The 13,355-nt window shown below is 41.1% G+C and overlaps 3 pseudogenes; all 3 read right to left on the bottom strand.

Moving 5' to 3' along the window:
- Positions 1-8,945: 8,945 nt before the first annotated feature.
- On the bottom strand, positions 8,946-9,065 carry LOC135053738 (5S ribosomal RNA; annotated as a pseudogene).
- Positions 9,066-10,662: 1,597 nt separating this feature from the next.
- On the bottom strand, positions 10,663-10,782 carry LOC135053726 (5S ribosomal RNA; annotated as a pseudogene).
- A 1,597-nt stretch (positions 10,783-12,379) lies between these two features.
- On the bottom strand, positions 12,380-12,499 carry LOC135053714 (5S ribosomal RNA; annotated as a pseudogene).
- Between the last annotated feature and the right edge of the window lie 856 nt (positions 12,500-13,355).

Below are 13,355 nucleotides of genomic sequence, written 5' to 3'. Positions count from 1 at the left end.
AATATCCCTCCTAAGCAAAGGATTATATTTTGCCCCAACAGGGGGACTTAACAAATTCGAGACGTTTATCGATCTGAACAAGTTCATTAGAAAACTCACATTAAAAAGACATTTAAAAAAAAAAAGGAGGATGCAATCATAGCAAACTACGAGAGTCGTTCCAAATCAGGTCTTAAACCCACCTCTAAATACTATCCCCTTGAGTCTAAAGGAAGCAATATCAGCACGTTCTATGAATTAGTGAAGAAGGATCTTTGCGACATTGACCAAGGGAGGATAAAGGAGAAAAACATCACAAACAGGGAAAGTGAGGCCTTGAAAAATTTACAGAAAAACCAAGGAATTATAGTAAAACAAGCTGACAAAGGGGGGGGGGGTCTGGTCATCATGGATCGGGACAAATACATCCTAGAGGCAGAAAGATTGCTGTCAGACGGAGTATCGTACAAGAAATTAACAGGAGATCCAAAGGATGACTATGTTGAGGAATTGAGGACACTCCTACTGCAGGGTCTAAGAACAGGGACCATCACCAAAGAGGAGTACCAATTTTTAATGACTCACTTACATCAAATCTCTCGGAATACGCTGATGTTTTTTTGAAACCATATGTGAAGGATCTTCCATCGTACCTTAAGGACACAACGTCTGTTTTAAATCTTTTAAAAGACATTGAATGGAAGGACTCATACATGTGGGTTACAATAGATGTCCAATCCTTATACACATGTATCGAACATGACAAGGGAGTAACGGCCTGTAAGGAATATCTGGATAATGATGCCTCTCTAACAGATGACCATAAAAATTTTATTTGTGATATTATGTATTTTATCCTTCATCATACTTATTTTAAGTTCTTGGATCAATTTTACCTACAACAGTGTGGCACCGCTATGGGCACAATTTTTGTGCCTAGCTTCGCAAACCTTTTTATGGGCAGCTGGGAAAGAGATTTAATTTATAACCATTAAGTTTTTACCAGTAATATCATCTTTTATCGGAGATACATTGATGATATTTTAATCATCTGGGATGGCGATATGGAATGTAATAATCAATTTTATAAACATATTAACACCAATGTGATGAATCTGGCCTTTACCTTTAACGCGAATAGAGAACAAATTGAATTTCTGGACCTGGTTCTTACAGGAGAGAATGGGAAAGTCACGACAAAAAACTTCATCAAACAAGTAGATACCAACAGTTATCTCCATTACAAGAGTAACCATCTTAAAAGTTGGAAGAACAACATTCCCTTCTCCCAATTCAGCAGAATTAAAAGGAATTGTAGTAAACCAGAAGACTGCCAGATCCAACTAGAAATGTACAGAGATAGATTCAAACAGAAGGAATATCCAGACACCATCCTGAAAAAAGCTATTACCAGAACCAACCAAACAGATAGAACAATGATGCTCGAGTACAAAACAAAGGAAAAACCAAAAGACTCTACTGCATTTATAACAACGTTCAACCGGCATGAACAATCCATCCGAGACTCCTTCAGGAACCACTGGAGAATTTTATTGATGGATCCAATCTTGAAAGAAATCCTCCCTCCCCTTCCCGAAATCGTATTTAGAAAATCACGAAGCTTGAAGGACTTGATAGCCCCAAGCATGCTGAAGGCGTACCAAGAAAAGGACCACACATGGCCCAAATGTGTGGGATCCTATAAATGTGGGCGGTGCAATGTTTGTAGATATTTACACCCTAACAGGAAAACATTCACTGATATGGAAAAGAAAAAGGAGTACAGAATCAAAGAATATATGAACTGTAACACCCAATCAGTGGTATACCTTTTGGAATGCAACTGCGGTAAACAGTATGTAGGGAAGACAAAATGACCCCTAAAATTAAGGATACAAGAACATGTGAGAAACATCAAGAATAAAGTAGAGAGCCATGCCGTGTCTAAACATTTCATCCATACACACAACTCTAATCCGGAAGCCCTGACTTTCAAGGCCATTGAATTGGTGAAACTAGGAGACAGAGGAGGGGATCTCGCTAATAAGTTGTCACGTCGCGAGATGTTTTGGATATTTCAACTACAGACACTACAGCCAAAAGGATTTAATGACAACTACGAGATCGCCCCCTTCCTTTAGAACACGGTACTTCTACTCCTTAATAATTTGCCGTCCGGCAATCTTTTAAACACCCCCCTCCCCAACTCCCCCCCCCCGCCCACCCTTCCCCCACCCCCCTCCACCACCGACCCACGCTGCATGTATTACCTAAACTGTTCTCCCCCCTCCTCCCTTCACCGCCCGTGGGTTTAATTTATGTACTAAAGTAAATGTGAAGGGAGATATCCTGGACCCTATTTTTATAAGCTTCTACATCATTTGTTTCTTATCTTTCTACTACGCTATTGTGGAGTGTGATATTCTGGGAGCATTTCCAATTAACACTCACTAAGTAGAAAAATGCTATAAGTACATATAGGTTTAAACGGTACACACTATTGGTTGTTTCTTTTTCTCTTTTGCATATCACTGTGATGATATTGGTCTGAGGACCGAAGATTCCTATCTGAGATAAGTGCTTGTCCCATTTTTTTCACTAAATTTCATTCTATGTCCCCACCGTCATTTTCTGGGCTAAATTTATGGGGATGACTCAGCCTCTGCCAGAACTTCCACACTCTTTCATCTTAGTTTAGTTCATGCTTATAGGAATAAAATTACTTCCTGGTTTATAGAGGGTTTTGATGGAGCTGAGTACCTTGTTCGTAGTAGAGGTCTGTTCTTGTTCGCATTGTCACTTTAAATAGCTCTTTCCTACCACTATGGGTCCATGTTTGAGGATTCATCTTTACAACCAATATACTTCTTCTTCCTAGGGTTTGGTCCCACATCATGCTGTTCACTAAAATAAGCAAGTTGTTAACAGAAGTGAACATCATCCACATGTCTGCATTATTCTGCTGGAAGTGATTATAGTGCTGTTGATAGTACTGGTGGGTCATGGTCAGGTTCAGATTAAGGCTTGTGATATTTTTATTGTGAGCTTCTGTGAACTTCACATGCAATAAATCTACCAAAGAGACTTCATTGTTCTTCAGTTACATATCAATATTATCTCAGGGCCCCAGAGGCAACTAAATTGTGAGGGACCCAGCAATAAAAGAGCTTCTTAACTAGCCCCCAATATGGTCACATTGCTCCCAGTGTGTGATATACAGTGCAGCCACCCTTCCCCCAGTGGCCTCCAAGTACTCACCTCCTGTGCAATTCTCCTGGCTCTGTGTTCTTCTGCATGCCCTGTGCATACAGAACAGAGTGGCTCCCGAATCCCTTCGTCAGTTTCTTGGATGTGATGTGTCACCAGGCACTGAAGAGGTTACCAGGGTGCCGCTGTGTGCATGTGCAATGCATGCAGAATGTAGAGCCATGGCCATGGACATAGAGAGCCATGTAATGGGAGCAGGGCCTAAACAGGTGTCTACAGACCCCGTAAAAATATATTTATTAAGCTAGTAATTGTGTGGCCCGTGAAGCTCCACAGGGGGCACCATTTATTCAAGGGGGGGGGGCAGTTAGGGCTTGGGGAGGGCACCCACTTCCTACCTTGCTTGCTCAGGAAGCGGGTCCTTCTTCCTCGGACAGCGTCATCTTCCCAGTGATATTTGGGAAGACGGTGCATGTGCACTAGAGAGCAAGGTCTTTGGCACAGTGTCAGAGTCTTTTCTTTCAAAGTGTGACCTCCATCTTCACCGGCCAGCTCGTATATTGGCAGTGGACCCAGGCTCCTCCAACAGCCCGGGCCCAGGTAATTATTACCTGCTCCCCCTCATCAAGGCGCAACTGGCCACAACGGCTCCCATTTCAGAACAGGTGCATCTGTGTATCAGTTCTTGGAAATCACAGGGTCACACTGATCTTGTGTGGGGTACTCCTGTGTCTGGGGCCCAGAGATGACTGTAACTGTCGCCCTCACCTTAATCTGGCCCTCATTATACTTGCTACTTGTGATCCAGTATCTACCAAACAAGATTGTGTCTTGTCCCCAAACTTTCCCACAATTATGGGACATATTCCACAAATCCAAAGGAGTTAGCCATTTCCCTGTCTGCCCTTCCCCTAAAATTTTTTCCCTCTGTGAGGGTAGGTAGTTTAAAGGTTCAGCCAGGGACATGCTGGGCACTGCCTAGCACAATGCCCAAACCTATTGCATCAAAAGCATTGAATGTTCTGTTGTCCTTTAAAATGTCCTCTTCCTCCACCCCTCTGCTTATTTGGGTGTGTTCTTCCTGTATGAGTGTCAGGGAATGTTGTATTGCCTTCATACCTGACTCCCATAGCCTAACCTCCTCCATTGTAGCAGCAGCATATTGAGCCCATTGTTGGGAGTGTTTTATGACTCCAAAACTCCAAATTGCCATTGTATTCCTGGGAAATAGAGTCCAAACCTGGAATAAGGTGAGGGCATCATTCACAAGCATACAAAATGCTGCATTACAGTGTATTCCAGGAAAACACTTCAACATTGCATTTTTCATATGCAGACACAGCGGCAATCACACACAGAATATAGTCATGCCGCATATCATTTTAACCAGCAAAGTTTACTCTTTTCACCTAGTGATGCAAATAAGACACATTTTTATGGGAAAATGCACAAAAAAGATGATTGGCATCAGTAAACATGCTTACTACTAGGTGCGACTAGAAGGGCTGTTTACCGTGACTGCAGCAATGATGAATGATGGAGGACACCTCTGTATATGGGCCTAATCATAATAAAAAAAAGTGCAAAGTAACCTCTTGGGGTCTATCTGCTCTGGGATTTTCAGCTGAACCAGTCCTGGTCCTTTTCCTACAGGGGCCCTTCATACGGTGTTCACCTGAGGTGGGTAAGTTTCCACTACCATTAGGTTTCCTGTGTCTTCAATCTGGGTCTTAACCTGGAGAACATCAGGCTGCTTAAACTCTTTTTTTGAAGGCTGCTGCCTCTCCAGGGCTTCTGGAGCCTTCACCAACTCTTGTCCTTGTGAGCGTCGGCACTTTCATTTTCATCTTGCAGATGACTCTGTGAGAGAAAACATGACTGCAGAGTCTCTGTAAGAAAAACATTGAAAACAAGTGAGCTATACTTGGTGAAACTTATTATGTTTTCACTCCTAACTAACAAGTTAGGAGTGACTTATGTTCAGGTCGTGCCGGACAGGCAAGCTATTTATTTTATTTTATTTAACTTTTCTGCTTACTAAAGCTGGTTGAGGCCAGTTACACCCATAACGTTGGACTTGTTGTTCTCTTTGCTGCTGTGCATACTATCTACCCCGGAGCTTGTACCTGTTCCCCTAAGTCTGCTACAACTTGTTAGAGAATGCAAGCATCTGATCTGTGCATAGTGAAAGGAGCAGTAGCCTTGAGAAACCTGCAGGAAGCAGCTCTGTGTTTGCCTGTACATAAGCCAAGACTATGGATGCAGTACACAGTAAAATTGCAGGATACTATGATACTTTTCAGAGACTTTTAATAGTGGAACATGTGCTGGGAATTGTGGTGCCTTACAAACAAAGGCAAGTCCTAGTGGTGCTTTGTCTGCAAGGTTGTGGAAACCTGTACAGTTAAAGGGCCTGACCCTCCCTTTTTGGAAAACAGTGGGTTAAAATGGCTACAATGTTGTTAGAAAAACCTACAGTAATAACATGTAAGACATAATTAAGGCCTTGCTACAAACTACAAGAGTGCAGCAGGAAGCCACCAGGCAACATCAATTGGATGTCAAGGAAATATGGAGGCAACAGCATCAAGACCATAAGATCTTAAAAAATGTGGTGCAGCATTGTGCTGCATGGTCTGGAAATGCTTCCTCAAATGTCCCAACCAGCTCCCGCTCCATGCGAGCTAGTCACTTTCTTAAAAAATGACTATGGCTAATAACATGGAGGCATAGCTGACCACATTTGAACGAAGTGCCGAGCGTAAGAGCTAGCCTAAAGAACAGTGGTCCAGCCTGTTGAGACCCATTCTTTCGAGAGAACTTCAAAAAGCTTACTTTGATTCAAGCACTGTAGATGCTCTGGAATCTGAGAAGCTAAAGACTAAAATACTGACAGTTACACTGTCAGTTTGAGTGCAATGATTATACTGCCGGGTGTACTCCATGGATAAGCCTACCTGCTAACAAATACACAACCTCATCCACCTGACCAAGAAATGGAAACAGCAAGAGACATTAACTGGACCTCACATGGTTGAAACAGTTGTCATAAACCATTATTTGAGGTCTCTGGCTATGGTTTTGCACAAGTAGATGAGCCATGGGGACACTAAGACAGCTGCCAGTTAGTAGAGATGGTGGAGAAGTATCTCACAGCAGAGGAACACACCACACCACAGTGGCCCATAGATCCATAACAATGCACTTTGGTAAAACCTGGTAAGACTGTTCTGTGGGAAAAGGATGCTGTAAGCACTCGGTCTAGAGACTGGCCGGTGGGGCCAGAATGGTTTCTGCCAAACGAAAGACTTGATAGTCATGTGCTTAAATGTTTTAGCTGTGGTATGCCAGGACATGTTGTTGCAAATTGACCAGTTGTTTAAGAACTCATGCAATGTGATGCTGCCTTTGAATGTCACAGAACGTCTTTCTTTGCCAGGTTAGCCTTTACTGTTTTACCCTTGGCTGAGCCTGAAAAACAGGATTTTGATACCTACCGGTAAATCCTTTTCTCCTAGTCCGTAGAGGATGCTGGGGTCCACTTCATGACCATGGGGTATAGACGGTTCCGCAGGAGCCATGGGCACTTTAAGACTTTTCAAAGTGTGTGAACTGGCTCCTCCCTCTATGCCCCTCCTCCAGATCTCAGTTATAGGAACTGTGCCCATGGAGACGGACATTTCGAGGAAAGGATTTACTTTTATACTAATGGTGAGATTCATACCAGCTCACACCTCAACCATGCTGCACAACATGGCATTCAACATAGCACACGCCAACAAGCATGAACCAATTACAGCAACTTAATGAAAACTAATATAACACAACTTGTGTAATTCTAATAAACAACACTGCAGGTAAAGTACGCACTGGGATGGGCGCCCAGCATCCTCTACGGACTAGGAGAAAAGGATTTACCGGTAGGTATTAAAATCCTGTTTTCTCATACGTCCTAGAGGATGCTGGGGTCCACTTCATGACCATGGGGTTTATACCAAAGCTCCAGTACGGGCGGGAGAGTGCGGATGACCCTGCAGCACCGATTGACCCAACTTGAGGTCCTCATCGGCCAAGGTGTCAAACTTGTAGAACTTTGCAAATGTGTTTGACCCTGACCAAGTTTCTGCTCGGCGAAGTTGTAATGCCGAGACCCCCGGGCAGCAGCCCAGGATGAGCCCACCTTCCTAGTAGAATGGGCCTTCCCCGATGTCGGTAACGGCAATCCAGCCGTAGAATGAGCCTGCTGAATCGTACCTCTGATCCATAGCGCTATAGTCTGCTTGGAAGCAGGACACCCAATCTTGTTGGGAGCATACAGAGCAAACAGAGCCTCTGTTTTCCGTATCCGAGCTGTTCTAGCTACATAAATCTTCAAAACCCTAACCACATCCAGAGACTTTGACTCAGTGAACGTGTCAGTAGCCACTGGCACCACAATAGGTTGGTTTATGTGGAAAGACGAAACCACCTTTGGAAGAAAATGTTGGCGAGTTCTCAACCCTGCCCTATCTTCATGGAAGATCAGGTAAGTGCTCCTGTGAGACAAGGCCCCCAACTCCGACACCCGCCTTGCAGATGCCAAGGCCAAAAGCATCACCACTTTCCAAGTGAGAAACTTCAACTCTATCTCCTGTAGCGGCTCAAACCAATGTGATTGAAGGAACTGCAACACCACATTAAGGTCCCATGGTGCCACTGGAGGCACAAATGGAGGCTGGATGTGCAGAACCCCCTTCACGAAGGTCTGAACTTCTGGAAGAGAGGCCAATTGTTTTTGGAATAAAACCGATAAGGCCGAAATCTGGAACTTGATTGACCTCAATCTAAGGCCCTCATCCACACCAGCCTGCAGAAAATGGAGAAAACGTCCCAACGGAGAAACTCTTCCGTAGGAGCCTTCTTAGATTCACACCAAGACACATATTTTCTCCAAATACAGTGGTAATGTTTAGACGTTACTCCTTTCCTGGCCTGAATAAGCGTGGGGATGACTGCCATTGGAATACCCTTTCGGGCTAGGATCCGGCGTTCAACAGCCATGCCGTCAAACGTAGCCGCGGTAAGTCTTGATACATGCACGGCCCCTGCTGCAGAAGGTCCTTGCGAAGAGGAAGAGGCCGAGAATTTTCTATGAGCAACTCCTGAAGATCTGGGTACCAAGCCCTCCTTGGCCAGTCTGGGGCAAGAAAATGGGTTTAGAAGGGAACCGCACCAGTTCAAACAGTAATGTATAAACAGTTAGTAACCTCTGAAAAACTGAATTTAAATAGAATTTCTTCTGTATATGGCAAGTATAGATGTTATAGGAGTTTTTCCCAACACCAATGTTGCTTTCAGTGGTGCTCCCTAGAGTCAGAGAGTATCAAGTACCAAAAAGTAACCAAAGAAGGTTCAAAGAAAAGGACTCTTTTGTGGGAGCACTCTTGATTCAGAGGAAAATATTATACTTGATAAATTTTCAAAATGACAAATTAATTGGCATAAATCAGATCCTAGGAGTAAATGTGTGTGAAAAACATAGCTATGCGAAAATATTAATAATAATTATTCGTGATATTAGATTCACGATTGATGAATTGCCGGAGAGTAGAATTCTGTGATGCCTATGCCGAACAGAATCTGCATTTATTAAAATAGATGACCATCATTCATACTGCTAATATCCAGTAAGGATTATATAAGTGCAGAAAATAAAATCATTGGTCATGCGAATCCCAATATGACATAAAGTTGAGTGCCACTGTGTCCAATAGTCAAATTTTTTGCAGTACCAGAGTGTTCAAAGGAGGTCTCCCTTCCTTATACTAACCCGGCCTTTCACTGCTTAGCTTCCAAGTTCGGAAGAGATTGGGCATCTCCAGTGAAGTATGACCGCAAATATTGGACTTTCCTCCTAGGTCACTCCAAATGTATGTCAAATAATTGCTGTCTGTTAGGAGTGGAAATAGTAAGTGATTCGTAACAAAATTTGTTACAAAGGAGAATTACATGCAATCGGCTAAATCATCAACATATGACACAGTGGTCACAAGGGTTAATTACATCTGAATGACACGGCGGTCATGAGAATATATGTATATGATTATAAATAATCAGCAGATGCAATGAAAACAGTCACAGACAAGGAAGGAGAAAATTAACGTATGCAATTATCCTAATAATCACCAGCTGGTTAATCAGCATAAGACACAATGGTCATAGACAAAGATAATTATACATGCACCTCCTAATTATGTGACTGAGTTTTGTTGATTGACCTGTAATTAGCTGAAAAAACAGATATATGACACGGCGGCCATATAGAAAAATTATATGCATGTAATAAAACAATCATCAACTAATTAATTGGTATATGACACAATGGTCACCAAAAGATGAGTATAAGCACTATTTCCTGATTATACAGCATGTGATATTGAAATCACGGAAGACATCTTATTAAGGATAATGAATGTGGGAAATTCACAAATGCCACATATGATTACTAAATGATTATCCTTATATCATCTAGGCTCAGAGCGAATTATCAGTACGGCCGTACTAATTTAAATAATTACTATAGATTATGCTGTGAGAGAAAGCATACATGTATAGAAAAATATCTGACAGACGGGCATAAATTATCAGGATATCCGTTCTTTATAGCAAGCCTGTGTAGTGTGACAGCAAACAAACGGAATAAGTAGGGCAGCGGGTTACAATTTCACCCGCAGTTTTCGTCTAGAGCTGAGCTCTTGTCTTAAACTGAAACTCATAGTCTGGAAAATTGTATACAGTACTCCTGGATTGAAAATATATGAACGGGACAGGGAGTTCTAAGAGAAGAAAACCAAGGCCCCTTAGTGGTATGACTGTGCAGGTATTCCCTAGAAAGCTGAGTTATCAGCCAAAAAACTGGATTAGAAAATGGGTTTAGAAGGGAACCGCACCAGTTCAAACAGTAATGTATAAACAGTTAGTAACCTCTGAAAAACTGAATTTAAATAGAATTTCTTCTGTATATGGCAAGTATAGATGTTATAGGAGTTTTTCCCAACACCAATGTTGCTTTCAGTGGTGCTCCCTAGAGTCAGAGAGTATCAAGTACCAAAAAGTAACCAAAGAAGGTTCAAAGAAAAGGACTCTTTTGTGGGAGCACTCTTGATTCAGAGGAAAATATTATACTTGATAAATTTTCAAAATGACAAATTAATTGGCATAAATCAGATCCTAGGAGTAAATGTGTGTGAAAAACATAGCTATGCGAAAATATTAATAATAATTATTCGTGATATTAGATTCACGATTGATGAATTGCCGGAGAGTAGAATTCTGTGATGCCTATGCCGAACAGAATCTGCATTTATTAAAATAGATGACCATCATTCATACTGCTAATATCCAGTAAGGATTATATAAGTGCAGAAAATAAAATCATTGGTCATGCGAATCCCAATATGACATAAAGTTGAGTGCCACTGTGTCCAATAGTCAAATTTTTTGCAGTACCAGAGTGTTCAAAGGAGGTCTCCCTTCCTTATACTAACCCGGCCTTTCACTGCTTAGCTTCCAAGTTCGGAAGAGATTGGGCATCTCCAGTGAAGTATGACCGCAAATATTGGACTTTCCTCCTAGGTCACTCCAAATGTATGTCAAATAATTGCTGTCTGTTAGGAGTGGAAATAGTAAGTGATTCGTAACAAAATTTGTTACAAAGGAGAATTACATGCAATCAGCTAAATCATCAACATATGACACAGTGGTCACAAGGGTTAATTACATCTGAATGACACGGCGGTCATGAGAATATATGTATATGATTATAAATAATCAGCAGATGCAATGAAAACAGTCACAGACAAGGAAGGAGAAAATTAACGTATGCAATTATCCTAATAATCACCAGCTGGTTAATCAGCATAAGACACAATGGTCATAGACAAAGATAATTATACATGCACCTCCTAATTATGTGACTGAGTTTTGTTGATTGACCTGTAATTAGCTGAAAAAACAGATATATGACACGGCGGCCATATAGAAAAATTATATGCATGTAATAAAACAATCATCAACTAATTAATTGGTATATGACACAATGGTCACCAAAAGATGAGTATAAGCACTATTTCCTGATTATACAGCATGTGATATTGAAATCACGGAAGACATCTTATTAAGGATAATGAATGTGGGAAATTCACAAATGCCACATATGATTACTAAATGATTATCCTTATATCATCTAGGCTCAGAGCGAATTATCAGTACGGCCGTACTAATTTAAATAATTACTATAGATTATGCTGTGAGAGAAAGCATACATGTATAGAAAAATATCTGACAGACGGGCATAAATTATCAGGATATCCGTTCTTTATAGCAAGCCTGTGTAGTGTGACAGCAAACAAACGGAATAAGTAGGGCGGCGGGTTACAATTTCACCCGCAGTTTTCGTCTAGAGCTGAGCTCTTGTCTTAAACTGAAACTCATAGTCTGGAAAATTGTATACAGTACTCCTGGATTGAAAATATATGAACGGGACAGGGAGTTCTAAGAGAAGAAAACCAAGGCCCCTTAGTGGTATGACTGTGCAGGTATTCCCTAGAAAGCTGAGTTATCAGCCAAAAAACTGGATTAGAAAATGGGTTTAGAAGGGAACCGCACCAGTTCAAACAGTAATGTATAAACAGTTAGTAACCTCTGAAAAACTGAATTTAAATAGAATTTCTTCTGTATATGGCAAGTATAGATGTTATAGGAGTTTTTCCCAACACCAATGTTGCTTTCAGTGGTGCTCCCTAGAGTCAGAGAGTATCAAGTACCAAAAAGTAACCAAAGAAGGTTCAAAGAAAAGGACTCTTTTGTGGGAGCACTCTTGATTCAGAGGAAAATATTATACTTGATAAATTTTCAAAATGACAAATTAATTGGCATAAATCAGATCCTAGGAGTAAATGTGTGTGAAAAACATAGCTATGCGAAAATATTAATAATAATTATTCGTGATATTAGATTCACGATTGATGAATTGCCGGAGAGTAGAATTCTGTGATGCCTATGCCGAACAGAATCTGCATTTATTAAAATAGATGACCATCATTCATACTGCTAATATCCAGTAAGGATTATATAAGTGCAGAAAATAAAATCATTGGTCATGCGAATCCCAATATGACATAAAGTTGAGTGCCACTGTGTCCAATAGTCAAATTTTTTGCAGTACCAGAGTGTTCAAAGGAGGTCTCCCTTCCTTATACTAACCCGGCCTTTCACTGCTTAGCTTCCAAGTTCGGAAGAGATTGGGCATCTCCAGTGAAGTATGACCGCAAATATTGGACTTTCCTCCTAGGTCACTCCAAATGTATGTCAAATAATTGCTGTCTGTTAGGAGTGGAAATAGTAAGTGATTCGTAACAAAATTTGTTACAAAGGAGAATTACATGCAATCAGCTAAATCATCAACATATGACACAGTGGTCACAAGGGTTAATTACATCTGAATGACACGGCGGTCATGAGAATATATGTATATGATTATAAATAATCAGCAGATGCAATGAAAACAGTCACAGACAAGGAAGGAGAAAATTAACGTATGCAATTATCCTAATAATCACCAGCTGGTTAATCAGCATAAGACACAATGGTCATAGACAAAGATAATTATACATGCACCTCCTAATTATGTGACTGAGTTTTGTTGATTGACCTGTAATTAGCTGAAAAAACAGATATATGACACGGCGGCCATATAGAAAAATTATATGCATGTAATAAAACAATCATCAACTAATTAATTGGTATATGACACAATGGTCACCAAAAGATGAGTATAAGCACTATTTCCTGATTATACAGCATGTGATATTGAAATCACGGAAGACATCTTATTAAGGATAATGAATGTGGGAAATTCACAAATGCCACATATGAATAAAACCGATAAGGCCGAAATCTGGAACTTGATTGACCTCAATCTAAGGCCCTCATCCACACCAGCCTGCAGAAAATGGAGAAAACGTCCCAACGGAGAAACTCTTCCGTAGGAGCCTTCTTAGATTCACACCAAGACACATATTTTCTCCAAATACAGTGGTAATGTTTAGACGTTACTCCTTTCCTGGCCTGAATAAGCGTGGGGATGACTGCCATTGGAATACCCTTTCGGGCTAGGATCCGGCGTTCAA

The sequence above is a fragment of the Pseudophryne corroboree genome, chromosome 2 (assembly GCF_028390025.1).
Source record: "Pseudophryne corroboree isolate aPseCor3 chromosome 2, aPseCor3.hap2, whole genome shotgun sequence".
In the NCBI taxonomy this organism is placed as follows: Eukaryota; Metazoa; Chordata; class Amphibia; order Anura; family Myobatrachidae; genus Pseudophryne; species Pseudophryne corroboree.
The sequence above is the reverse complement of the archived record's forward strand: the minus strand, read 5'-3'. Positions and strand labels throughout refer to the sequence as shown.